The following is a 27,070-nucleotide window of genomic DNA, read 5'->3' on the forward strand; positions in this document are numbered from 1 at the left end:
AACATAAACCGAGTCATGTTTATCCAGTATTCTAGATTGGTTTCAAATATTTGTATTCAAGTCAGTTTTTCTTAATTCTTTTTATAAAAAATGGAAAATGCTCCCACTCGGATTCGATTTCACTCGGACCTAAATAAATGGGAAAAGGTATAAACCACATTGCGATGTAAGGAAGAACGTGGCAGGACATCTTAGCAAGGCATAGCTGGAACAAATATTTTAGATACCAACTGTGGATATATCTCAGTGAGGAGGAATACTCAAGAAAACACAAGAATAATAGCTCTTTGTAGTAAAAATGATAACTCTCAAGTTTTAGAGTTATTGTTATATTGTATTCACATTGATTAGTTTGCAAGGAACATACTTCTAAAGGATTGTGTGATATAAACTTCAAATTTTATATTGAACATGTTTAATAGAAGTGAATAGCAAAGCATTAGTACCAGAAGTGTTCACTTAATGCTTCTTTGTTGTTTCTTTGTCTTTTTTATGGGAGTGTTATTTTTGTCATGATTTATTTTGTCTGGGCTGTAACTTTTCATAAATTTTCACGAGTGTCATAACTTGGATTTTTACATGTATGTATGGGTTCCTTCCCCTTTGAAATGTATTTCCGCCTTTTTGGCGGGGAATTGTACTGTCTGTAATTCCTTCTTGTAGAATTGTTACTATTTTAATATCCTTTAAAGATCCTGTACGTCAATATTTTATGGTTTTTATCATAAATGTAATGCTCAAATGAAGATATATCAATATTGTATTGTAAATTGTTTTAGTAGCATAATCATATACATATACTGTGTAAAATTTCACTCAAGTGTGGTAACAACCTGAAATATAACATACAGGACCTTTCATTACAAAGATATGATAAAGACTGTCATAAAGAAAAAGCTGTGATCTTGGTTTTCTAATTTATTTAATTTTGTTGTTTTAGGTACAAAAAAAATACGTACATATGATAACTTTCATACTTAAAATTGTCAAAGGTGTCAATTATTGTGATACATGCTTTTATGTGCCATGGTATGGCAGTACATTGACTTTTAACCAGTTCATGATAAAGAAGATTTACATGTTGTTATTTAATAAACTATTCAAATCAACCGATAGATACTGACTTCTTTATGTTCATAAACGTACCATTATGATGTTTTAAAATCTCAAATCATAACTTTAACAAACACGCAGGCCATTGCGTTTTAAATCATTAACAAGATATTAAAGTCAGCAATTATTGAATAAATCATAGGCCTCTAATAGGTGTACGAGTCAAACAGAATCTTAAACATGTATAGTACTTAACAATGTATAATGACTTCTTTATAAAACACCACCATTTTATTAACATCTCAACAAAACTTTCTTCTTGAGATTCAAACTGTTCATTAAAGTCTTATAGTCCTAGCTTTGTTGTTGGCAATAATTTTTAATGATCTCTTCGGATCCGATACCATCACAAGCCAAGTGCTCCTTTTTGTAAGGTGACCCTGTCAGTTGAAACTTTGCAATGGCGCCTTGTTCCTGCCCGACGACGTCATACTGCAGAATCAAAGAAGTAATCTCAGTAAAAAAAGGGAAAAAGTTAATGTCATAGATACTTTCCATAAGGCAGTTATTGGTAGGTCTTCACCAAAAGTGTTCACATTTTTCTCATGGGGTCAAAATTGGTCTCGCCTAGATTTTCCTTATTTTTATGAAGTATAAACTTGAAATATTAGCCTCTGATTTGACAAAGGCTAGAGGTTTTTCTTATTTGTCATGAAACATTGTGTAGTGAAACTCTACACAGATTGTTCAATTAAAAGCCATAGAGTCAAAATAAGCCTCGCCCTTTGAGTCATATTTATAGGTTTTCGTTGTACGTATTTAGTAAAATCTTTTTAAAAATATAATTGTCCTAAATACAATAATCCGAAGATAACGGAAATAGCCGAGCATTTTCATGTAAATGATATTTATTCGCTTAACAAAATTAACAAAATTATTTGAATCTATTACCGGTAATTTGTGGAAATGTTAAAGCATTACACAACATAAGAGATCTTCGATCAATCGGGAACTATTCTTCCCTCAGAGGTTTGAAAATTAATGCGCCTGTCATTTGATAATCCTTACGCAGTGATCTCCCCTTATTTTTCGGCGTTAGTGTACTTATAAAGGATAGCTATCGCTTCGAGGAATTCATGATGGACTACTTTCTGATTTGAATATGCAAATAAACATATCAGGGTCTGACATTTCGCTACCATTATTTTGGTCTGACGACCCAAACAAATAAATAACGTGCAGCAAAATTATTTTCATCCAAGTTAAAAGTAAATTTAGATAACGCCACAATCGGGACGCCAACATAAATTTTCGCGGCTGTCAGCCATCAAGTTATTATCGTCAGTTACATCGGTGTGGTCACACAGCATGGTGACTTAAGTCTATATAGACAAGGGGTAACTTCATTTATTAAAACTGTGATAAAATGGAGTAAAAACGTAAAACTACATGTAAATGTGTCTCATTTTCAAAAAAAAATCATTCTCTTTATTCTAACAAATTATTGTCAATATTATGACAGAATGTGCCAATTTTTCAGAAAGTTTCCTTCCCGGATATTAATTTTAACTGACAAACACTGCCTTTCAAACAATGAAAGTCAATATTCTAGATCATTGAGAAAAATATTCGACTTAATGACACAATTGTCAGAAATTGCTGTACATGTACATAGTTACACGTGTAGGCATCAAATTTGTGCATACAAAACTTCCGATTGCAAGGTATTTTTCGAAATTTGTAATTCTTCCTTTTTTAACCTAACGTCATTCCGGATTGATAAAGCATCCTGGATATGTGGCCCTTGTATATTGAAAATTCGTAACACAAAACTGCAAACGAAAAACAAAACAAAAAAAACACTAGTTGTATGGTATTTGTATAGAAATAACAAGCATTTGGATCTCACACCGGCTGCTGGTACATACTTGAACATCTCCCTCAATTGTAACTGTTTACGAGGCTCCACTAAACAGTTCCCCCCAAACAAGATCTCTGTGGCTGTTACTACAACCGTTGTTAGATTCTTTTTCAAGCAAATGACATATTGACCGTGATTTTGAAAGAAATTACGAAAAGAAATAGTTTCATTTAGATCTTTGTCTAAAAGTAGCGAGTGAATTTACAACTTCATTCATTACGGCAAAATGACGTCCTTCTAAGAACTCGACCGAGCCGATCATCTCGGTCACAATCTTACTGGATCGGTTCAAAATATCCCTATGATCTAAACAAAAATTATCAACAGTAATTTCACTGTTTACTATCTTTATTTTTAGGGGTTATATTGGGTTTATAGTGAAACTGACACTGGAGAGGTCATATAGATAGTGTATAATATCAGCTGTTGTTTGTCGTCATTACTAGAAACGTCCGACTATAGTTTGGTGTTTTGGTAGTCATGCAGACTAAATATACATAAAAAAACAATAGTAGTAAAATTCTATAGCTTTCCTGAAACAGTGTTGAATATAAATGCACTCTTAGTAATTTATTATATTATGGAACATGTAATTTTTACTTCTTTATCTAAAATAAGGTCGAAATAATCATGTTTTTGTAATTGATTTTTGTTATTGTTATTTTTTTATTCATATTCATGCATTATTTTAAATGCTTTCTGTCAAATTCATAGATATTCAAATAATAAATGGAATATAAATGTGCTAAAACGAAAAGTAATTTTAACCCGGCTACTAAAGCTGTATCAACCGTTTAAAAAAACTGCTTTGTTCATCGCCCCCACCATTTACAGTGAGATGACCAGAAACAGAAAAAAAAGAAGCCAACCATTTCGTTCGATGATCCCGCTGACTTACAAAGAATTTTGTATTTTATGGTCAGGGTCAACTGTCTCATACCTGACATCCATGGTAATAATCAATAATCATAATTATAAGAACAACATGATACAAATAATGTCAAAACACAATGACAATGACCATTATAATATTCATATTATCAACATTATCTAACAAGATCAACACAGAATTCGAAGAACCAACACAGTTACTGTCGCAAGACACCAAACAGGATAGGGCACACAGGCAACCCACCCTCATCCGCTCAACAAAGAACCATTCGGAATAGGAAATCATGTAAACCTACGAGATAATTAAAAAATGAAAATTAACTAAAATACCTACAAAAGATTAATGGTGAAGAATAAGTCGAATACTTTGTTAACGGTGAGTATGAAACATTTATTGCATCATAATCACAAAATAAAGTAGAATACACTTGGAAAATACAAATTATTATATAAGCACATTCTTTTTTGTCATCTATTCTGTATACATACATTAATACGTTTGTCATCCACTGCCAAACGCCTATTCTGTATACATATATTTACATGTTTGCTAATGTTATATTCGAATTTTCTTGAAGCCAGTTTTAAACGATTATTTCATGGAATCGAGGGATTATTTCAGATATGCACGAATGGTAGCAAAACAAACAATTCTCATTTGACGCTAGGATGATCCATCAAATTTTAATTGTATTGCTCGATTGAGAGATCATGTCATTCCCAAATACGCAGGAAATATTGACTGGATCGGAATTGTTCAAAGAAAAACATTTGGCAAAAAGTGGGCTAAATCGGGAAAGCATCTAACTGCTGACCTGTGACTTAAAAAATATTGCGTATGATAACAGAGCGGTATCTAAATTATTAAACACGTTAAAATGTATTCAAAATATAATTGAAGCAGTTTTGTTATTTCCGCCACTTTGGTTTACACAAAACATTTTTATAATATAGTGAGTGACACAACAAATTAAATCCAATTTAAATGCAAGCATCAGTGTCAGTGAATAACAGAAAAATAGTGTATCAATAATATGTACAATCGAGTATTATGATCTGCCTTTTTACAAATATTTATTTTTGTGATAGATTTTAAAGACAGAACAACATAAAACTGCTCTTCATACAACACAAGTAAAAAGCTTACAAAAAACAACAAATGAACTAATTCAGCTCTTTACAGAACGTATTTATTTACATTAACTAACCCACTGTATCTTAATACCAAGATAATGCATCTCTAGACATGGGACATTGTCAAGGAAGCACTAACACTTTAACGTGGCAGTAAGATAATTGATAAGATTACAAAATCTGATAGAAGAAAAGATAACGACAAAACATAGACTTCTTCAATCTTGGTCTAGAGAACATAAAGGAGTCATACAGTTGCAATACAATATAAAGCAGAAAGATGTGACAAGAAAAGAAGTACTAGAATATACACGTTCAATGACTATTATCAAACTGCCGCTGAGGTCCGGCTAGCAGCAGAGAAAGGTGAAGACCTTATAAAATAAAATTTAGGTAGAACACTATATTGAAATAGAGGCTCTTTATCTAAATCGATCAAGTCCAAAAACAGTAGAGTGAAATCAAAACCAGATGGTAAAATGGAAAGATTTAGCGAGGAGTTACACGTCAAGACAGAAGATATCACAAAGAAAAGGATAACGGATAGAGTCTAGATGCTCAAGACTAGTAAGGTTCTAGGCATCGATGTTAACTCAGCAGAACCTCTGACTACTCCCAAAATAGCGTCCAAAGACCTATTTATAAAATGCCAATGACGTTTGTTTGTAACAGTAGAAGATAAGTAAATGAATCATCGACTTTATTTATTTACATTTAGAAAACGGAAAGGTAGATTAGAGGTATCAATAGGTTTTCTTATTGCTTATGTATTTTACCGACGGCATATTTTACTTTACACCTCGAATCTTTTGATATGTAATTTATATGAAACTGTTTCTTCATCTATGAATAACATATAACCAACATTTAGAAAAGCTAAAGGGCAGAACTATATACAAAATAAACTTAAAAGGGTATTTTAGCAAAACACATTGACATGACAAAAATAAATGGTGCGGGGTATATTTAAGTTGTCGAATAGTATAAAGTATATACTCGGCACATTTGAAAGAATCTACATCTTTATCTTTATCTTATTATTGCTGATTAAGACTTTTTGTTAGTATGCAAGTTTCAAATATACTGATTAAACATATGACTGTTAAAAAAAAGTATAAAATCCGGACTTCTACTGACTTGAAAAGAAGACAATATATTTAAAATTCAAACATTTTTATTGAGGTCTGATGACCTTTCAATACAGAATCTGTTTTATAATACAGATTGTAAAAGTTATAAACAAATTATATTCTGTTTGTCTTGTTCTAGTTTATTTTCAATTTTCTATTTTTGCCAAGTGAGAGATTACCAAGACAGACTTTAAATTTGTTTGTATGCAATAAAATGAGCCGCGCCATGACAAAACCAACACAATGCGTTTGTGACCAGCATGGATCTAGACCAGCCTGCGCATCTGCACAGTCTGATCAGGATCCATGCTGTTCGCTTACAAACCCTGTTACAAGTAGAGAAACTGATAGCGAACAGCATGGATCCTGATCAGACTGCGCAGATGGGTAGGCTGGTCTGGATCCATGCTGATTGCAAACGCATTATGTTGGATTTGTCATGGCGCGGCACAATCAGTCATTGCATTTTTGCATATTAAATATTTTCTCAGTGTACAACTCGAGATGTTTTTCTCAAATTGATACTTCATGAATATATTATTTCCCTTGTAGGAAATACAGTTTTGCCTTAGAACTTGAACTCTTTTTCACATATTGATAACCCGGCATGGGTAAAAAAATATTAACAGCATCAACATAAATTTCCTTATATAATTATGCTGTTTCCTTTTTCAGCTATTTAAACCATAATTCTCTTTTGCATAATTTAAATTTTAAAAACCCTTGTTATTTTCATATATATTTTGATTGGAAATATATTTTTAATTATGGTACGGAACATATCGTTTTTTATTTCATACCTGCATCTCTCACGTGGCCAAATGTTGAGTTTATAACTTGTTCCATCTGTTAATTTGAATTCCTGAAAAGTCTCATACCCTTTACGGTTATTCTTATTTGTTATGTCTAGACGAACCTCAGAAGCACCCTGTTTAGCTAATTCTTGTATGTATTTCAGGCCTGAGAAAACACAACCGATAAAAATATAATAAATAAAGGATAATCCTATAGAGATTTAATTTAAAACAAAACATTATCATTTAAACTAAAAGTACTTGATGGACTATGAAGACGAAAATGAGAAAGTCAATTAGTATATCAGACATCAAATATAGAATGGCTAATTATCCGTTTCATTCAATTAGCTCACTTCCGATATGATACAATCTATTTTCCCAACAGTATGCCTCTAACAAAGAACAACATTCCCTTTTTTACATATGTAGTCATAACATGTGGTAAATTAGATGTTTTGTTTGCCTTCGTAATTATTTATAAGAATTTCCTGTAACGGTAATAGATACCTTATGATGCCGAACAAATGAAATAGGAGGGGTGACCCTGAAATACCTGGTGTAACGCCACAAACTCATAGTATTAGTATTCGTACATATAGATATCGCTATAACAATGCAGAATTACAAAACAATAAAGAACTATAACTATTTTAGCAAATGGTGACCTTCAAGAATACATTTGAGTAAGCATAGGTATTTGCGCTTACATATTCATAAGCGTCGACGCCAAACAACGCTCCTAAAATTATAAAATAATTGCCATTGTAGAAATACATCATTATCATCATCGTCGGTGTACACCCCCTCCCTCCTCTTGGGTGAATATGATATCATTACAGGAGCGATATTGTTAGATAATTAGTGTAAATGTATATTTAACCAGAATTTAATATAATATCCATTGTTGTAGGCATTCACATAGGCATGCATGTCTTTTTAGGGTTATACTATCATATCATTTTCAGACGCTTTGATGACGCAATTTTTGATAGATAAACGTTGTAATGTTTAACCTTAGAAATTGCTGACGCTTAAATCAAGTTTTATATTGACATAATATGTTAGTATGGAGTAAAGTTTGGGTTGTGGTTATCATAATGAACGAACTATATATTTTATGGGCTGTGCCCCTGTAAAGTTACAATGGTTATTCAGGGTGAACCAACAAATTTTTTGATAGCAATAATTTAAAGGTAATTTATATGATTTGATTGACCAATTGTATGAATTATGAAAGACAACATGATGGCTTAGATGTATATACATATTTCCGATATTAACGGATCAACCCTCATAATTACCGTACTTGCAAATCAATATTTAAATACTTGGCAATAGCCGTGGTTCCTATCCATTTGAAGATATTCAAAACTCATTACTTAAATATCGTCACAGTGTAATGAGGATAGGCGTAAAACGTCTAGCATCAACCCAGACAATGTTTTTTACAATATCAAAAGTGGTAACAAAAAGTTTATTGGTTTATTTTTTTGTATCAGTCAGCTTCAAAGGCCTTTCCTCCGAGACTTTATATTCATTTCTTATTATACAACAGTACAAATAAGTACTGAACGGCAAAAAAAAGACATGAATTATATTTACCATTTTTACAAAACAGTACAAAATATGAAACACAAGATCATCAAGGAAAGGCGGCGTTCAATGAACGCAACCCCCACATGACATAGCAGCACAGGACCATCGTCAAGGAGCCCAGAGAATATAACTTGATAACAACTAACTGCTTAATTATTGATAGAGATAACTAGATACTAAAACATAGTTTTGAAATTAATATTAAAAAGTGTGCCTGATAATTTCTTCTCCGACCATTATTGCAGTACTTGCATTTATATATATGAAACAATGTCTAGGAACTTATTTTCATTCCGCATATTTACCTGTATTTTACCGTTGTCTTTTTTTTCTTTTTCTTTTTTTTTTATTAACGTTGCAAGCTAATAAAAAACATATGCATGTCACATCTGCTATAAAGAAAATTGGCAATACCCTTCTAGAAAATATCGATATATATTGTAATACGGCTTTAATACAGTTCTCCCGTGTGAAGTTTACAGGAAGTCAAACCAATCTCTGCGAATAACGACTATATCAGACTGACATTTTTTTATATACACAGGGGAGACTACCCATATCCAGCTCTTACAACTTCTAAGTAATGTTATCTTCCTTTCCAAGCAAACACTTTTGAAAGTATACAGTACATGATCATTTCCTTCAGTTTTATTAATCTTCCGATAAATAAAGCTTTCAACTACATGACTTATACTAATGCATGTTATAAGGAAAAGGTTTTTATCCACCTTGATACAGTGTCACGTGATATTGGTCCGTATGGTTTCACATAACTTAGAAGCAGTTTATTAGTTTAACAGCGAACAGGTTTGGTTCTTGACAAGTATTCTTTCAACACAGTATAAACACAAAGCCTCCTATTTGGAGGATATGCTTTAAGAACAAAAGTTGAAAAATCAGCTCCCGGCCGACTCTGTTTTAATAACGCATCAAATTTAAAAACAAACTATGAACTGAACTTTTTCATGTTGTTAACTGATAACAAATTTATAATCTTAAGCTCTAGCTGCATTCGTAATTGCTATAAGCATGACAAATTTCATAGTAAGATCTTTCAAAGACAAATGTTGCCTGGACTTAACTTGCGTAGAAATATTAACACAGTGTTTTTAATATCCCAAGTATTGATGTACTTTGACCTCGTTGGTCGTATATTAAAAACTCCCTTCATAAATCTTATAATATCTGGATGTGATCCAACACGATGACAAGTCCTAAAGCTGATAAAGCGCCTCGTGCTGTATTTAATGCACTATATCTCAAACTGCTTTGCAACAAACCTGTGAAAAACTTGATAACATCCACTATAGTAACTCAAATTGAACTAATGTGTCGTTCACAACAATACCGTAGCCATCATGATATATATGTTTGATATTGTCTTTTAATACAAGTCTTCCATGAAGACATGATAATTTGGGTTGCTTCTGAAGAATAGCCACGGTTTCTGAAGACTTTCCCGACACAAGACAAGCTATTTAAACCATTTTCCCCAATAATGAATGTACTTTGTCCCCTTTTGGGAGTGATAGAAGATTTTTCTGTGATGGAAAAATCAACGGTTCCTGTATTTACAATTTCATCAGCGTTGTAAACCATGTCTGTGTTGGCCACAGTGGAGCAATTACTATGCAACTTGCCATATCTATGGTCATCTTTTGAATACAGCGGTCCAGTAAACTGAAAAGTGGGAAAATATAACATGAAAAACTACTCCATTCTAATGTTAGTGCATCTACATACTTGGCTCCTGGATTAGGCTTCCAGGAGCAAAAATCTGATATTTTAGCATTCAAACGTGAAGCAAAAAGATCATTATCTGGAAATTTGGTTCTTGTGCAAATATTTGTAAATATTGTATCATCTAGCTCCCACTCTAAATGATCCTTGAACTTTCTCGATGGAGTATCAGCTTGATTATTTGTACCAGGTTTATGGGCACATGACAACCAAATATCATGATCAATACACAGATTTTCCTACTCACGAAATCACAATCTTTTGATTTACTTCCGCCCATATTGTTTATGTAACATACTGCTGTTGAGCTATCTGACAAAATTTTTATAAGTTTGCCAGAATTTTTTTCTAAGCTCGCTTTTAAACAATGTAACACAGCCATTAATTCTAACTTATTAATATGCCATTTTGAGTCTTCTAATGTCCAACGACCCCCACCTTTAACGGTTTCTCAAACAAAACCCCATCCTTGCAGACGTGCGACTGTTTGTATTATTAATTCTGGATTTCCATGACTAATATACCTGACTTGATGTCTTATATTTGAAAACCAACAATGAAGTTCAATTTTCATACTTTCAGAAATAGTCATTTCTGAATCAAAATGACCCTTGTAAACCTTCAATGCGATAGTTTTGGCTTTTTCTAAATTTCGATAGTGCAATTTACCGTATTCTACAGCAGAAAATGTTGACACAATAATACCGACAACTTTAGCAACATTACGAATTTTAACCTTTTTAGCTTGATAAAGCTTTTTACATTCTATCTCTACTGTAAGCATTTTTCTTGTGTTAAACAAACAAACATTTTTTCAGAATCTATCACATTTTCCAAGAAAACAATTAGATGGCTGGAACACTGATTTTTCCATATTTAACATGAAACCTAAACTGAAAAACATGTTCTTTGTGACATCAAAATTTTCTGTGCATTCTTCTTTAGTTTCCCCGCAAAGGAGGCTGTCGTCTATAAATCCAGAATTAATATAACCTAGCCCTCTCAACTTTGAGTAAACGGGCTTTAACAGCTTTGTAAATATGTAACCTTGGACAAGGAGCCAAACCATTTGGAAACACCTGATACTCGTATATTTCTGAATCAAATGAAAACCTAAAATATTTCAGCTGTTCTTGAGGTACACTGTAATATGCATGGATTAAATTCAATGATGCCATAACCATATCTTTTCTTATCAGTTGTAATGTTATTCAAAGGTGTCCTTTTTAAAATGATGATATTGTATGAAGGTATTCAATTTTTTTCAAATTCAGAATCATTCTATAGTCACCACTTTTCTTTTTCCTAAGAAATATTGGGGATAAAAATTGCCCCGTCTCGTGGTTCACTTGTTTGATAACACCTAGTTCTAACAACGTATCTATTTCTTGTAATATTATTTATTTATATAATACTATTTAATATATGTGATTCTTCCAAGTTAAAAGAATATTGTGGACAGTGTTCTTGTTTATATTCATAAAATTCTGGTTTAAATTGAATATGACAATGTTGAACCATATCCAAAACAATTTTATCACTTGTCAATTTACTCCATTCATTTACAAAGTACCTCAATATGCCTGCTTTAAAAATATTAATTTTTACCTTATCTACCTGCGTGCCTTCCCCACTCTCCGACGGGAGTAGTATTTTGGATCATATGAACCAACAGGTTGTAGAGTTCGGAACATTCCACGGCAAACACCTCTAGGGTAAGTGCTACGACCCCTAAAATTCCCTCTGTAGGGCAATCTGTAACTTGGTCGTCCTCTCAATCCGCCCACAATCCACTATCTCCTTTGCTGTTTTGGATACATCGTCTCCAAACAAGTCTTGTGTAAAGGGCAACGAATGTGTACACAAATGTGCATATTCTGTTTTAATTTCCGGCTTCATCCAATTTCTACGTGTATACGTACATGTTAAATGATGTAAATTATAAAAAGATGTATTAAAAGGTAAGGTAATTGAGTAGGCAAAACTCCCGGCAGGAAAACTGTCGTCAAAGACTATTATTTCATTTCTTTACAATAACACATTGTATAAAATACAATGTTAATAGAAATATATGCTTAAGTATGCAAACAAAAGACATTTATCATCTAATAAATTAAAAGTTATTTCATGTTTATAATAATTATCATATTTAAGAACAAATAATATGCCGTTTGAAAGATACTGTATTAATTCTAAAGCAATCATTGTCCCAATGTACCTGCTTGTTTTTGAAATATTATCCTTCATTATCAACAATTGAGAATAAAAAACAATACTAATAGCTTGACCAGTATACAAACTTGTAATTGTCTAAAAGACATAATCCAATATATACTCTGTCTTTCTGTTTATATATAAGAATATTCAGATAATAAAATTTTAATTTATTTGCATAAGCATTTAAGGTGTCAAAGTAAATGTTTTGAAATACCATATCGCCAGTATGGCAACTTTTATTCTACCGTCATGTCTAATTTAGATGAACTATTAAGACAAGAAAAAACAGCAATATTTAAATACGTTACATTTTTCTTTCATGCACGTTGCAGGCTGCCATTTTCCTTAAACCTCACATTTCACCTTTTCTTGACTAGGAACATATCCGTTGTCACATTTTACTAGAGCTACGCCGAGGAACTTGTTTTCTCCAGGCGTACTAATCTGTATTTTACCATTTTCAACCTTCTGATCAAAAGCACAGGCTGGGAAAAAAAATAATCATAATTAAATTAATGTTAAGGTATTAACTTAACAATAGTAAATACTTCACAAAGGCCTATTTTAGAATGATCACTTTTGCAAATATAGCGATTTAGGTGCAAATCGCGAACAAGTGTCCTATGTTATATCTATGTAAACATATAGTTTCTTGCTGGCAAAATGCTAAATGTATAATGCGTTTTATTTTTCTATTATTTTGTTATTGCTTTGTTTATTGTTTGTTATTACTTATTTGTTATATAAATGGACTCCACATAAGTTTTATGACATAACCCGACTGGAAATGATTTTTCGAGATTAACTTTCTGTTTGATCGAGGTATAGACTTATAACTTGTGTTCAAAATTTCAGATCATTCGCCTAATCCGTTTTTCTATAAAGATTATTTCAAATGACCCAAAACTGAGAAGCGTGGAAATGATTTTCATTCAAATCAGGCAAAGGATAGCATAAAAATACGATTTTTACCTAATGTATGAGTATTATTGTAAACTTTATGTTTTACGTGCTCCAGATGATCTACATAAGAAATTCAATTTTTATGAATTTTAGACTTTTGGACATCATTGGAGTTTCTTCAATACGTAAACGTATTAGTCGGCAGAGTTTGTCTAGTATAAAGCATCATTTTATAATGTCTTTTAGGACAGTACTTTTTAGAACATAGCATATGTCCAACAAAAATTATTGTGTGCATATTTATTGAAAAATTATACAACATTTAATTCATTAACAAATAAAAAAATGTACAAATAAAAGTTTTACGAACTTATGTCTTTGATATGGTAAGATTTACCAAGTATGTATAAACATTATGACACAAGTATATAATAATAAACCTTTCTTGTGTCGTTTTCATTTACACAATTCTTTCTTGTAAAGATTGGAATATGATTAACAGGATCAAGAATGAAAGATGGCGTTCAATGAATAAATACTTTTTGGTTTTTGTCAAGTACCAAGTGATTGTAAAAAAGTCCTTGATAAGTGTCCTGAGGCAAAAAGTGAACATTCCATCCCAAATGATTAAGCTACGTATCTCTTTGACGCATTCTTACAACGCTGGTATATAGCGATATACAATTCCACGCGTTTTACTGTTTTACTGCATCTTCAAACATAGTTTTAAAGTCGAACCATATTTAATTTGACCTTTAGAGCCAAAATACAAAAATTCCCTCTCAAAATTTTCTCACACAACTTGTTAATCGAAACACGCCGCTAAACGACGTATTTGTAAATTATGCACAATGAATGTAGTGGAAAATGAGTTTCATTTTTACTTGCCTGTCCTTATTACCGCGAACTCCGAAAAAATTAGCTTAAACCATATTTCTGCCAATGGCCAACAATAAATAAGTTTGAAATTGTAATGAATTCTAAATGAAAAAAAAAATATTTCCCAACTAGCAAAATTCATTTTCATTGCAGATAAAATCCGCGTTTCGTAGTTACCTGAAGAAAAATAACTGGTTTCAAGACTTTGTAAAAAAAACTGACACAAAATTATATTTTTTAAAAGGATTTGTATGCTTCTTTCTCTTTTTGGATATGTTTTCATTTGCCAATGTTAAATTATGTTACTTTGGTACAAACTTCCTCATGAAAAACACTTTATACCATATTGCATTAAATTTATAGTATTTATTCTAAAGCTTTATATGTACTTACTTTTGCTCAAATATGGGTTTGAAATTTCTGCGTCCCTTATTTCTGCGATCAGTTATTTAAATTCAGCACAATATAATAGGAGTATGCCACGTGCTTTAGTTGACATTTACAATGTTGATAAATTAGCAACACAACTGAAATAAGCTTATGTTAATTCAACATATTTTTTCAACATCGAAATAGAAAAAAAAATGAATGACAATCCTTTCTCGATTTCACGTGCACGACCAACCAACTATCCCAACATAACAACCATATTTATCTTTTTCAAAAACGCACAAGATAGTTTTAAATCTTAAATTTTCAAATTAACTGCGGTGGTATATTTACCCTGTAATCCAATCAACCATGTATAATACGTTCGAAGCCACTATACGTGATTGTTTACAACTAGACCTTTGAAAGCGTTGTGTAATATCAAATAATTTTTCAATTGAAATTATTCATTTTTTTCCCAAATGTATGATACGTATAATTACGGTATTTCATAGGTTTAGGTGCGAAGGAAGTGACGCGCTCACCGTTGACTGTAGATGTGGTTTAAAACTAACGAGCACAGTGCTGGGCAATGCAACAGCATGGCGCTTTGATAATTTGGCTGTCTGGGCGTATATATACATTTCGAGAGAGTACGTGTCAAGCATTAGGTTTCCATAGCGACACTTTGAAATATGTCCTTGTCTGTTATAGATATGGTAGTTTGTCATTAACAATGCATGAAACAAGTAGAGCAGAACATGGTTAAACTTGGGTATGCAGGGAAAAAATTACAGTCAGTAACGTAGTAGTTGTCAATATCAAGGGTAAATTTAACGAGTAGATTCACAGTTTATATATGTAAATATTTGCATACTGTATGCACATTCTAATACACTGTGTGGTAGCATTTGGAAGTTCTAAATCCTAGTGTACTATTACATAAATCATTGTCTTAAAGTTAAATAAAAGAAATAAGCCCTTGTAATATCAAATATATGTTGAGCAATAAAAATGAATGTGTTAAGTCGAATGAAGTCTATTAATAAACCCTTTTCCTCTTGTGTTCTAGTTTTCTAATGAAACATATTTGTACAATTTCTTTTTTCAATTATAAAGGTATTGGTATATATAGAAATAATAATTGAATAAAATCAGTTCCAATTGTAAGGAAAACATTATGTAATCATCAAAACGACAAATGTTAGTAAGTTTTTCTTCCTTTCGTCATTCCCTCTGGTAACAAGTACGTAGTAATATTGCACTATATTTCGTAATGTGTTTTGGAACACCAACTGAAAAAAAGAAGAGTTTTTCTCCAGTTTCTGTGGACATAGTTGAAATAAGCACACCAAGCGAAAACAAAACCACTGTGACAATAGTATGGATCATTTTAAATTGTTTCAATGCAAAAAAAAATCATCATATAGTAGCCCAACGCCAAATGTAAAATGGTTTATGAGTGTTCATGGGAACGCTTATCAGATAAACTAAACCAACTCTCTCATGATCATTTAAAACTACAAAGGTTTTGAATCTGCCACAAGTGCTGCAAATATAAGTGTCAACAGGAAAACCATGGAGCAGAAATTTATTTTACAGGAGCAAATAAAGAAGGAGCAGTCGTAGTTTCACCAAAACATTAAATAATCAATTAACATTTACAAATGTAATTATATGATAGACACTAGGCACTTAATATATCATTATCACGCTTATGTAGAGATAAGATACATATGGACAATTAGTTGATATTCTCTGTGAGGGAACTTTTTTTGATATCATCTTTGCATTGGTAATGACAATAAAACTAATGTTACAAACAGTACCCGGATTGTTTATTATTTTACGATTATGTTTGTCGATAGAATTAAAATGATGTTGTTTGTTTCAAATATATTGAAATATTTATTGTTTTTAATGTCAATAATTGGAATGTACCGCCGCTGAAGTCTCGAATTGATGAACTTTGTTATGAATATATATACAATCATGTATTTGTTAATATGTGTCTTTATATATAACATAACTGCCTTATTTTATGTTGTTAGATTACAAACCTGAACAAGGCAGTCTGAAGGACAGCTAAATCCCCTTCCGCAGTGAACATGGATGTGTACTTCTTAACCTTTTACCAGCTACGACCTTGATGTTATACCATGCATATCATAAGCTCATAGTCTCATGATGGTGATTATATGTGCCATGTTATTTAAAATCTTCCATAAAGTAAAAAATGTTATTGAGAACATATAACCTTGACCTTGGGGGTAGCAACCTGGACGTTGAAATCTGCACATTGTGGCATTGTGGTGATCATTTGTGCCAAGTTATTTTAAAACCTTTGAATTGTCAATAAGTTATAGAGAGGACATGAAAAAAAAGATGTTTTTTAAATTGGACCTTTGAGTGTGACCCTGACCTTCAGGGTTGTGACTTGATTTTTGTGCTCTGCCAATGGTGTCATAATGGTAATCATTTCTGCCAAGTTATCTTAAAAACATTGCAGCGGTTTAAATGTTATGGATAGACACGAAATGTAAACTATCTAACATTTGACCTTAAGTGTGACCTTGACCTTGGAAGTAGCAATTCAATTATTGCGCTCTGCACATCGTGCCGTAATGGTGATCGCTTAACTTTTCAGCAGCTTTAATTTAATGGAGCGGACACGAATTGTATACCTTTTAACACTTGACCTTTAAGTGTGACTTTGACATTGGGGAAAGTAACCCAATTATTTCGCTCTTAACATGTTCTCATAATAATGATGACATGTGCCAAGCTATTTAAAAGAAACAGAGGTTTAAAGAAATGTAGACTTTTATACATTTGACCTTTAAGTGTGACCTTGACATTGGGGGTGTAAACCAAAGTTTTACGCTATGCACATGTTCTTATAATGGTGATCACTTGTGCCAAGTTATTTTTCAAAAACTTCAGCGGTTAAAAAGGTATGGTGCGGACACGAAATGTAGACTTTCTAACATTTTATCTTTATGTGTGACCTTGACCTGTGGGATAGCAAACCCAATTATTGCGCTCTGCACATTGTCTCATTATGGTGATCACTTGTGCCAAGTTATTTAAAAACAATTCAGCAGTTTAAAAGTTATGGAGCGGAAGCGAAATGTAGACTTTTATTATGAACTGAAGACATTTTAACATTTGACCTTTAAGTGTGACCTTGACCTTTGGGTAGCAACCCAATTTTTGCGCTTTGCACATCGTCTTATTATGGTAATCACTTGTGCCAAGTTATTTTAAAAAAAATCAGCAGTTTAAAAGTTATGGAGCGGACACAAAAGTGTTACGGACAGACAGACGGACGGACCAAGCCTGGGATTTAGGCGTTGATACTTTTTGCTTATCTATAACATACGCGCTATTTCATACTCGATCGTGATAGATAACGTACAACATATCTGGTTTTGATAGTATCAACGCCTGGGGAAACCTGCGGGGTTTCCCATGTAATTATCGACTAATGATAATCCTATTAATAGACCGATTAGCACGTGACCAACAAATTTACCTGATTAAATCGAAATCGAGGCGAAGAATATGAATGTTTAAAATTTGACGCCATTTACTATTATAAATTGCGTCCAGCAAAATTATCTGATGCTAACAAACTTTATCCAATTTAACTTATCAAACCTGTTGATCGAAATAACTCATCATGCAATAAACTTTGTCAACGAGTGTTATTTTAATCGGAAATGGTGTTTTGAAAGCGATGCTCCGTAACTGTTCGTTGAGCTTCGGGTCACTTCGTGGAAATTCCATTTCTATTTTTAGCAACTAGTTTGTCGTTGCATGAGTTATCGTTCTTTAAATAACACCCGTAATTTTCGGGGTGAATACTAGGTGGCGCTTCGATCGAAAATCGTGTTTCCCCAGGCTGTCGATTTGCCGAACAGAAACACATAAAAATCGACAGACTGGAACCCAGGCTAGGACGGACCGACAAACGGAGGCCATTCTTCTAATCAACTTTTCGTGGAAGGGAATTAATAACAGAACCAGTATCAATGAGTATAATACTGAGCTCACTTGACCAAATACATGATATGATTTCTACAAAATTTGAATATACTGTTTAAATAATTGAATATATCGTTAAATGTCAACCCCCTCGATGGATGCGTATGTATATTGATACCGCCTCCGTGGTCGAGGGGTTAGAGTCGATGACTTCTAATCCAGTTACCTCTCTGACTCCGGTTCGATCCCCGGGAGATGCTTTGGTAGTTTAGCGCGGAGGAAGGTAGTCTAATACTGGTGTAAATCTCCAGGAACGATGGTTAGGAAACTACCCGCCTATATGACTGGAAAAGGCGTAAAATGAAACAAACCAACAAAAAACAAACAAATGTATATTGATATCGTACCCGATTTTGTTTAAACCGTCTTCCACTATGGTAATATCATTTAGATTCAGACAGAACTCGATAGGCAATCACATTATAAATTCTAGATAACATAACAAGCTAATATGCATAAAAAATAAAGTAAATAAATAAAGTAATTCAGGCCAATATTTTATAAAGTTAAATGAATGTGTTATAATAAGTTATCTTTAATGCAGCAAATAAAATATGGTGTTAATCTTTTACAATAGCTACGATAATAGTAGGAGTCTCGTTAAAAATCAATTTTATTTTTATTTAAATACTTTACATAGAGAAAACTGTTATACATGTTTTTCTTTATCAGTTTTTATTTTATGAACGTGTAGGATATTGTTTACACAAAATGTCTAAACCAGGAAGTTTTGCAAACTAATGCACATAATATATGAAGGCAATTTACCTGTGTCAAATTTATATACGAGGTTACACATAAATGGACTATGCTTGCACGCAATTTCAATACTGTTTTAGGTAAGTAGAGTTCTTTTTTAATTACATATACATATTAAATATGTTGAGGTTATTAATCATCGTTTAGTACATCAATCAGTGAATGAGACGAGTACACATGTTTTAAATGTGAGTTGACTTGGCGTTAGCCGAATATAAATATTAGATATAGGTGTAAATGTAATTTGTATGCTCATTGCAACTAAATGTATGCAGACCCAAACAAATATTAATTAATATCAAATAAGGATTTACACGGAGTATTACTTGTAATAATTTATAGTTTGTTCGATGTCCATTTAATTAAAAATTATTTGATAATTAACTTCACAGTTGGAGCACTGTGTGGATCCGGCCCGCAGCTCTTTACCTGGCCTTTTACACATTAACTTTTAAGTCAATGAAGATTTCAAAACAGTGATAAACTCTTCTTTTTATACGAACAGAGAAGAATTGACTCGGAGTTATATCGAATCACGTTCCCAATTGGACGATATAAAGTATCAGCAAACTTGTATAGACTCATATCCGGTGTCCTTGTAATAGGTTTCCGCATCTCTAACAACTAAGATACCAAACTCCGCGCACGGGTTACGATACGGCCAGTCACCACTGCCTTCACACAATTCACGTGTCTTATCACATGCTTGTGTAAAAATGGCGTATACGCCAATGAAATCGTTGAAAAATGTTTTATCTGTAATAAACAGCGACATTAAAACTTGAACTCTGGTCTCAAATATGTCGATATAATTGAAAAAAAATGTCGAAAGAGTCAAAATTAATGATTACTTGAATGATTTTTCTTTCCAGAGGGGTCATTGTTTTTGAAATAAACGGTGCGGTATTAAAATTTTTAAAAATTATTTTCATAGAATCTAATATTTATGTTTCCAAAATTATTTTTTATTTTAGTTCACATCTAACACCTATCGGTCTTGAAACATTAGCAAAACTGTGTTTGCTTTTTAAAATAAATATAAACATTGTGAAATTTCGTACCGTCAAAAATCTTGACGAAAATGTTGTGATAGCAGAGATCTAATCCTGTAAGGGGAGATCACTGCGTAGGAGAGTGCTGAGATAATGGACTGTTTATGTTCTGTCCTGTTACGCCTGACTCGAACCATAATATATATTATCTGTAAATGGGTATACTGTTTCACAGACACTTGGGCAAGGAGCTCAAAACGCCTTAAAAATCCAAATAAAATGTATATTTGTCAATCCCAGCACATGTACTGATCATACATATATCAAATAAATTTAATGTAAGTCGTTTTGAAAAGAAAAAAATCATATTTCAACGTCTATAATAATACACAAGATAAATTTTATAACCGCTTTGTCGTATGCAAATTCGCGCGCTTTAATGATGAGAACCAGTCGGCTAAAGTCGGAGTTATTCGGTAATATGTTGGTTCTCACCTTCAAAGCGCGTGCATTTTCATACGGCAAAGCTTAGGTGCCGACGGATTTTGAAAACGGCGAAAATCTTGATGTTTTTTATTTCGCCTGTTGCGTTGTTGATATTGGTGTTGAAGTTTATAATTAACCATCATAGTAAAAAATAATATCATTTGTGACGATGGGCAAAAGGATTAAGTGAAAATATTGGAAATGAAATAAAAATACACGGTGGTTTTGACGGTAGGTGTGCGGATTTTTTCCGGCGATCATTTTTTAATCTTGTGTATAAATACACGGGGGAGAATCACGCCGTTCGTTACCCAAATAAACAACATGGCGGATGCAGCCAAAAATTAGGTTTTTTCCCTTTTTTCTCTGAAATTCGTGATGTTCTAATGTAAAAGTACATATAACAACCTTCTCCACAATTTTCCTGGCACACGGGATTTTATTTAATGATGTTTCGTCCAGTACTTCATCTAAAATGCGCGTTACCAGATTCGAAGCGAGAGAATTTTCCACCGGTTTGATCGTGGTAACGTACGGCTTTTTTCTCAAATTCACTGATTCGTTTACATATATGTATATCAACTGAAACCACGGATTTTAAAAAGATGTAACGTGTCGTCATTTAAGCATTCATACCCATTCTGGCTAGAATAACCACTGAAAATATTAATATCGGGGCATTTTCTGGAAATGATAACGTATGGCGCACAAAATATCAATGATAACGTACGGCGCATTTTTTCTGATTAAATGATTTTCTTAATAATAGGAAAGTTATGTTTACAAGACATAAGAGGATGTGTAGAAACAAATAAAGGAACAAATAATATTAGTGTTCAGCTTTATTTGTCATTCAGTGAAAGCGCTGTATTTCTTAAAAATTCTTTGTGTAAATTTTCATAGAAGAACAAAAGTCGATGATATATCAAAGTCCGTTCATAGGAGCCTCCTATTTTTCATGGTGCTTCATAGAACCGCGTTTGTGCAAATGGACAGGTATAGTGACGAAATAAAGTTAATATTAATGAAGCCAAATAAAGCTTGACACAAAGTATGTTTGTATTCATCCGTAACTGTTTTACAGAAATAAGAAATATTCTCCGCCGTCGAAGTTTCTAATTTCTGTAGAACAACACGGATGAACACTAACATATACATGGTAAACACTAGTTTAAGAGTAGCATAATTGTTTTTAAAACCGTTCTTTCATAAAGATAATGACGTCATCTTAGCGCATGATCGGTCTGGCATCGAAATCCAAATCCGATTTTAAACTTTATATTTAACACTAGAAATTAAAGAGCAAATTCCAATGTCACTCTATTTTTGCTGATGATTGTTTTGATCAAATTATGACGTTCCTTTCATTTATAATTATGAAATCAGCAATTGATGCGAAGGGACCTTAATTTTTTTTTAGGATATGTGTATAAACATATGGTATGCGCATATGTATTAAAGTCAATTAATATACAACAATTTTGCATTATTGGTTCATGTAATGTATGTTTTTTTTTGTATGTGTGTACATGTTTATGTGTGAATGTAAGACCTATAAGTTATTGGTTAAAACATCAATTTTGATATGGAAATGTTCATTATGTAACTACTTAAGAAAATTTCGGCTGGTATTTACTTTATCAATCAAAATTGATCTTGGATCTAACTCCAAACTTTTTTCATGATTTTTGATAATTATTATGTTTATATGAACTGTTCGTTATTGTGCATGTTTTATGTCCTCTCATCAGCCTTAAAGCCTATTGGAATAAAATAAAATGTCTACTATCTGCTATAATAAAAAAAAACTGTTAGGCTATGTCGCGTAAATATACGAGTATCTGACGTCATAGTGGCACAATGTCACGCTAAATGGAAGCGTTTCAATATTAACCGCCCGTCAATTAAACAGAAAATTTCTTATTTACTAAAGTCATTGAAGTTTCTCGGATAACATTATTTTCTAACTCATTCAATAAATTCAATATACAGCCTACACTCATTCATTATTCTCGGTTATGTATTTTTTTCTTTCAATGAGCGACCAGATTGAATAAACACAGGCTCATCTCATTTGGGTGTAAGCAATTCGTTTTGTAAATGTTTAAGATATCAGAGATTTATTAGGAATGATTTTAGACTTTTTCTTTGGAAAAGAAAATATACCAAGCCTTCCGTACCTTTTAGACATTTTTGCTCTGCTGAATGCGTTTCTTCTTTCTGATACGGGAATAAGACCATAATTATCGCACAACACTGGCGAAATTTAATGTGTAGACAAAACTACACAAATGTTTTCTGAAAGTGGATGCTTTGCTTTCCATTCTGCATTTTATACAAAATATTCTCAAACTATACACGTGTGTTTTAATTGGTATATTAACCACGGATATCTATTATGCCACCAGCTAGAAAGATATTAATTATCCGATGGTTTAGCATTGTTCATTTAATTATTTCTGACCTGACCAACATTTTTTTCAGATATCTATCATTTCCTACATCAAAATAATTCATTATCAGCTGATTGGACAAATAGAAATCCACCAAATAGTAAAATGCACCGTACGTTATCATTGACATTTTTATGCGCCATACCTTATCATTTCCGGAAAATGCCCCGATATTAATATTTACAGCAGTAAATCTAGCCAGAGTGGGCATGATTGCTAACTTGACAACATATTACAACTTTATGTAAAAGAAACAGTGAATTTGAGAGAAAAAGCCGTACGTTACCACGATCAAACCGGTGTAAAATTCTCTCGCTTCGAATGTGGTGACGCGCATTTCAGATGAAGTACGGGACGAAACATCATGAAATAAATCCTGTGTGCCAGGAAAATTGTGGAGAAGGTTGTTATAAGTACCATTACGTTAGAACATCACGAATTTCAGAGAAAAAAGGGAAAACCCTATTTTTTGGCTGCATCCGCCATCTTGTTTGTTTGGGGACGAACGGCGTGATTCTCCCCCTTGAAATATAGACGTTGAAATACGATTTTTTTTTCAAAACGGTTGATAATATTTTTTAATATATATGATCAGTACATGTGCTGGGATTGACAAATGCACATTTTATTTGGATATTAAAGGCTAGTTGAGCTCCACACCCAAAGTGTCTATGCACTGTTTATTCCAATTAGTTATTGTTTTATAATTTATAAACAGTTAAATGCTGTCCCGGAATCTAATTGGCAGTTTTCGATGGAAATGTAACATAAAATGCCTCTTTTATTTAGAACATAATTATTATTATGATAACTGTAAAAGGTAGACAAAATACATTTTACAAAAGAGGATAATAACCGTTTAGCATTGATTTTGTGCATGCATAATTTGCTTTTAAGGAAACTTAAAAACATATATCTTTTAAACAGGTATTGTGAAGATTGTTTTCAAACTTGTACAAAGCTTTAATTTATTCACTAAGTCGTATATTTTTAAACTATTGTTTCCTAATATTGTTATTTCAGGTATATTTCAGGAACACAGCGATGACGTATAGATTGACAGTTTTGGCAATTTGTGTTTTAAAAAGTAGGCATACTATCTGCTTAGTTAAAAAATAACTGTGCGTTTTTAAATGTCACTAATTACATACGGATGAATAAATCACCTCTATCATTGCGCAAAAACCTGGTGTTGTATTTGCACAATGACTTCGAAGATGATAAGTAATGAAGTACCGGTAATGCATCGTATTTTAATGATACAACGTAAAGATGGTTATAGGTTCATAATCTTACAGATATTGATAAATGGTGCATACTGTTTTGTGACTGATTACAAGGATAAATGAGGTCAAAGATGTAAAAATGTCTGTTATATAGCTATGCCTCAAAAAACATATATATCCAATTGCTGATAAAACAAATTAATTGAAAGCTACATCCAGTATATAAGAGATACGGCTATTTTGTGTGTATCTTTCAAAATAACCACTTGCGAAGTATTTGATATACCTCAGCCCTATTATTGTTTGTGCACCAGTCAAAAATCATGCTGTAATGATATCATATAAGTATATGTAATTAAAAAAGGAATGAATAAATGCACACATAGGTAAATGCTTTCAAAAATAGGTAATAATTATAGGTACATTCGACACTCGTAAAAATATAACCCTGTAACGTACGAAATGAACGTGACTACAATTTGTTTACCAGTTGACCCATACACTCATTCCGTTACAATCACATCTTTTTTTAAGAAATTTAGTATTTAAAGTTTAAAAGCAGATGATGTAAAATATAGTGGAGGCGTGTTTGTATATACAAGGGATAAATTATAATTGTTATTTTAATTCTGATTTCTTGATTCATGCTATCCATTTTACTACATTTAAGCTTCTGGTTGTATTGAATTTTGAATTTTATTTCAAGGTCATGAGTCCATTTCAACGCCGGATCTATCTCCAGAGCATGTTGATGTGTTTGAAAATGAAAGTATAAAGTTAACATGCAGTGTATCACTTCCTGGCACAACATTTCGATGGTCTAACACTCCTAATGTGTGGAACAGAATAGAATGTTACAATAACAAAAGTTATCAGTTATTTACAGGCTTTCTCTCAGAAGGCAAACATTTATACGCATTTTATTGTTTTGGAAATGGAAGTTTTACTTTGGAAATATTACGTGTTGAGGCTAGTCAAAACGGTCAAGTATGGCAATGTGGAAGCTTATTTGACAGAAGTAATGGAGTGACAATCAATGTAAAAGGTAATAATTTCTTTTGCCATTTTCAAATTGGGATAAACGATTTTATGTTTCTGTGAGCATTTATCGGTTAATCAGTTTTGACTATTTGAATAAAGAAACGATACCTAATCAACGACAACAGATAACACGTTTTATTTTATGCTTTTCAGTGGATTACTGATTTATCCGTGAAAATTATATTTGGTAATTTCACAGTGAAAATTATCAAAATATAATTTCACTTTTTTCAATGACGAAACTACTTTTTTAAGATTTTCCCCATGTGGTACCTCAATTTTATTTTTGCTGACAATTCTGACAATGTCAGGCTGTTTAAAGAAAAAGCAAAGCTGAAATTGATAAATACCTTAAACGTCAAAAGTAATAAAAAGAAGAAAACTTACTTCTATTCATTCAAATTCCATTCACCAAATTTCGTCTCTAAATTTTTTGTTTCATTTTTACAGTCTGAAAAATACATTCCTTCCACATGCAAACTGCTCTTGATGACATTTGTTCATATTAAAGTATCCTACGAGTAATAACTGCCGTATGCTTTATGAAAAATTGAAAAGCAATGACAGCTACAGCTCGTAGAACAAGTAAACCACCCAGCATTCCGAGCAAGTTCCAAGTCATCCATTTTCATAGCTGCTTTTTTCATGTTTTCACATCTGTCAACACTTATTTTTTGTCTGTTTCAATCCTCAAATATGTTTTCTTTCTTTTAAAAAGGTGTATGACTTACAATTCCAAATGATATCCCTCTGAATCAAACACAATTATTTTCCTCCTGTGAAATACACAACTTTAAAAAATGGCTGCCGCTTACATTTAACAAAGCCAGGTCTAATATAAATTCGCAGTAAGTAACAGAAATATGGATGGATGGTTGGAATTTTCTCCTACACGAATTGTTTGTTTTTATTATTAAAACAAGCGATCATTCATATTTTTTAAACAAAATAAATAATATCACTGTCATTTAATGTTGATTGTCGGACTTATTTTTTAGCTCAAGACTTCTTGTTTTTAATGAGAAATTCGCACGAAATGAGGCTCTCAATGGGGAAACAGATTTTAATATTTATGTTAATATTATGGAAATTTCGTTTAAACTTGTTTTTTAGCATGAAATAAAAAGAAAATTTGTTTGTTTGTTGTGTAAGATGAAATTTTATTTAAATATCCTCTATATATACCTCAATTCGTATTAGACTTAATTAACAGAACAATGAAAAAGTAATGTATCTGACAGACACAAACCAACCATGTAATTTAAAGCAGAGTAACAACGTTTTCAATACACATTTCCTGAATTAAAATATATCATACGATTACATAAGCAATGACCTTATTATGATGCAAAAATGGTATGATGTATGTCAACTGACAGCATCTATTATACATAAAACAGTGAAAAGCATTTAAAGCTCCTATTCAATTTTTGAAA

At 32.3% G+C, this 27,070-nt stretch overlaps 1 long non-coding RNA gene across 1 annotated transcript; it reads left to right on the plus strand.

Moving 5' to 3' along the window:
- Nucleotides 1-19,427: 19,427 nt before the first annotated feature.
- Nucleotides 19,428-25,661, plus strand: LOC132760419 (uncharacterized). The gene is made up of 3 exons (XR_009629850.1): nt 19,428-19,516; nt 24,391-24,454; nt 25,300-25,661. It is a non-coding gene; the product is annotated as an uncharacterized LOC132760419 (long non-coding RNA).
- The last annotated feature ends 1,409 nt before the right edge of the window (nt 25,662-27,070 follow it).

This window comes from Ruditapes philippinarum, unplaced genomic scaffold (assembly GCF_026571515.1).
Source record: "Ruditapes philippinarum isolate M1 unplaced genomic scaffold, ASM2657151v2 ctg2415_1_1_1_1, whole genome shotgun sequence".
Lineage (NCBI taxonomy): Eukaryota > Metazoa > Mollusca > Bivalvia > Venerida > Veneridae > Ruditapes > Ruditapes philippinarum.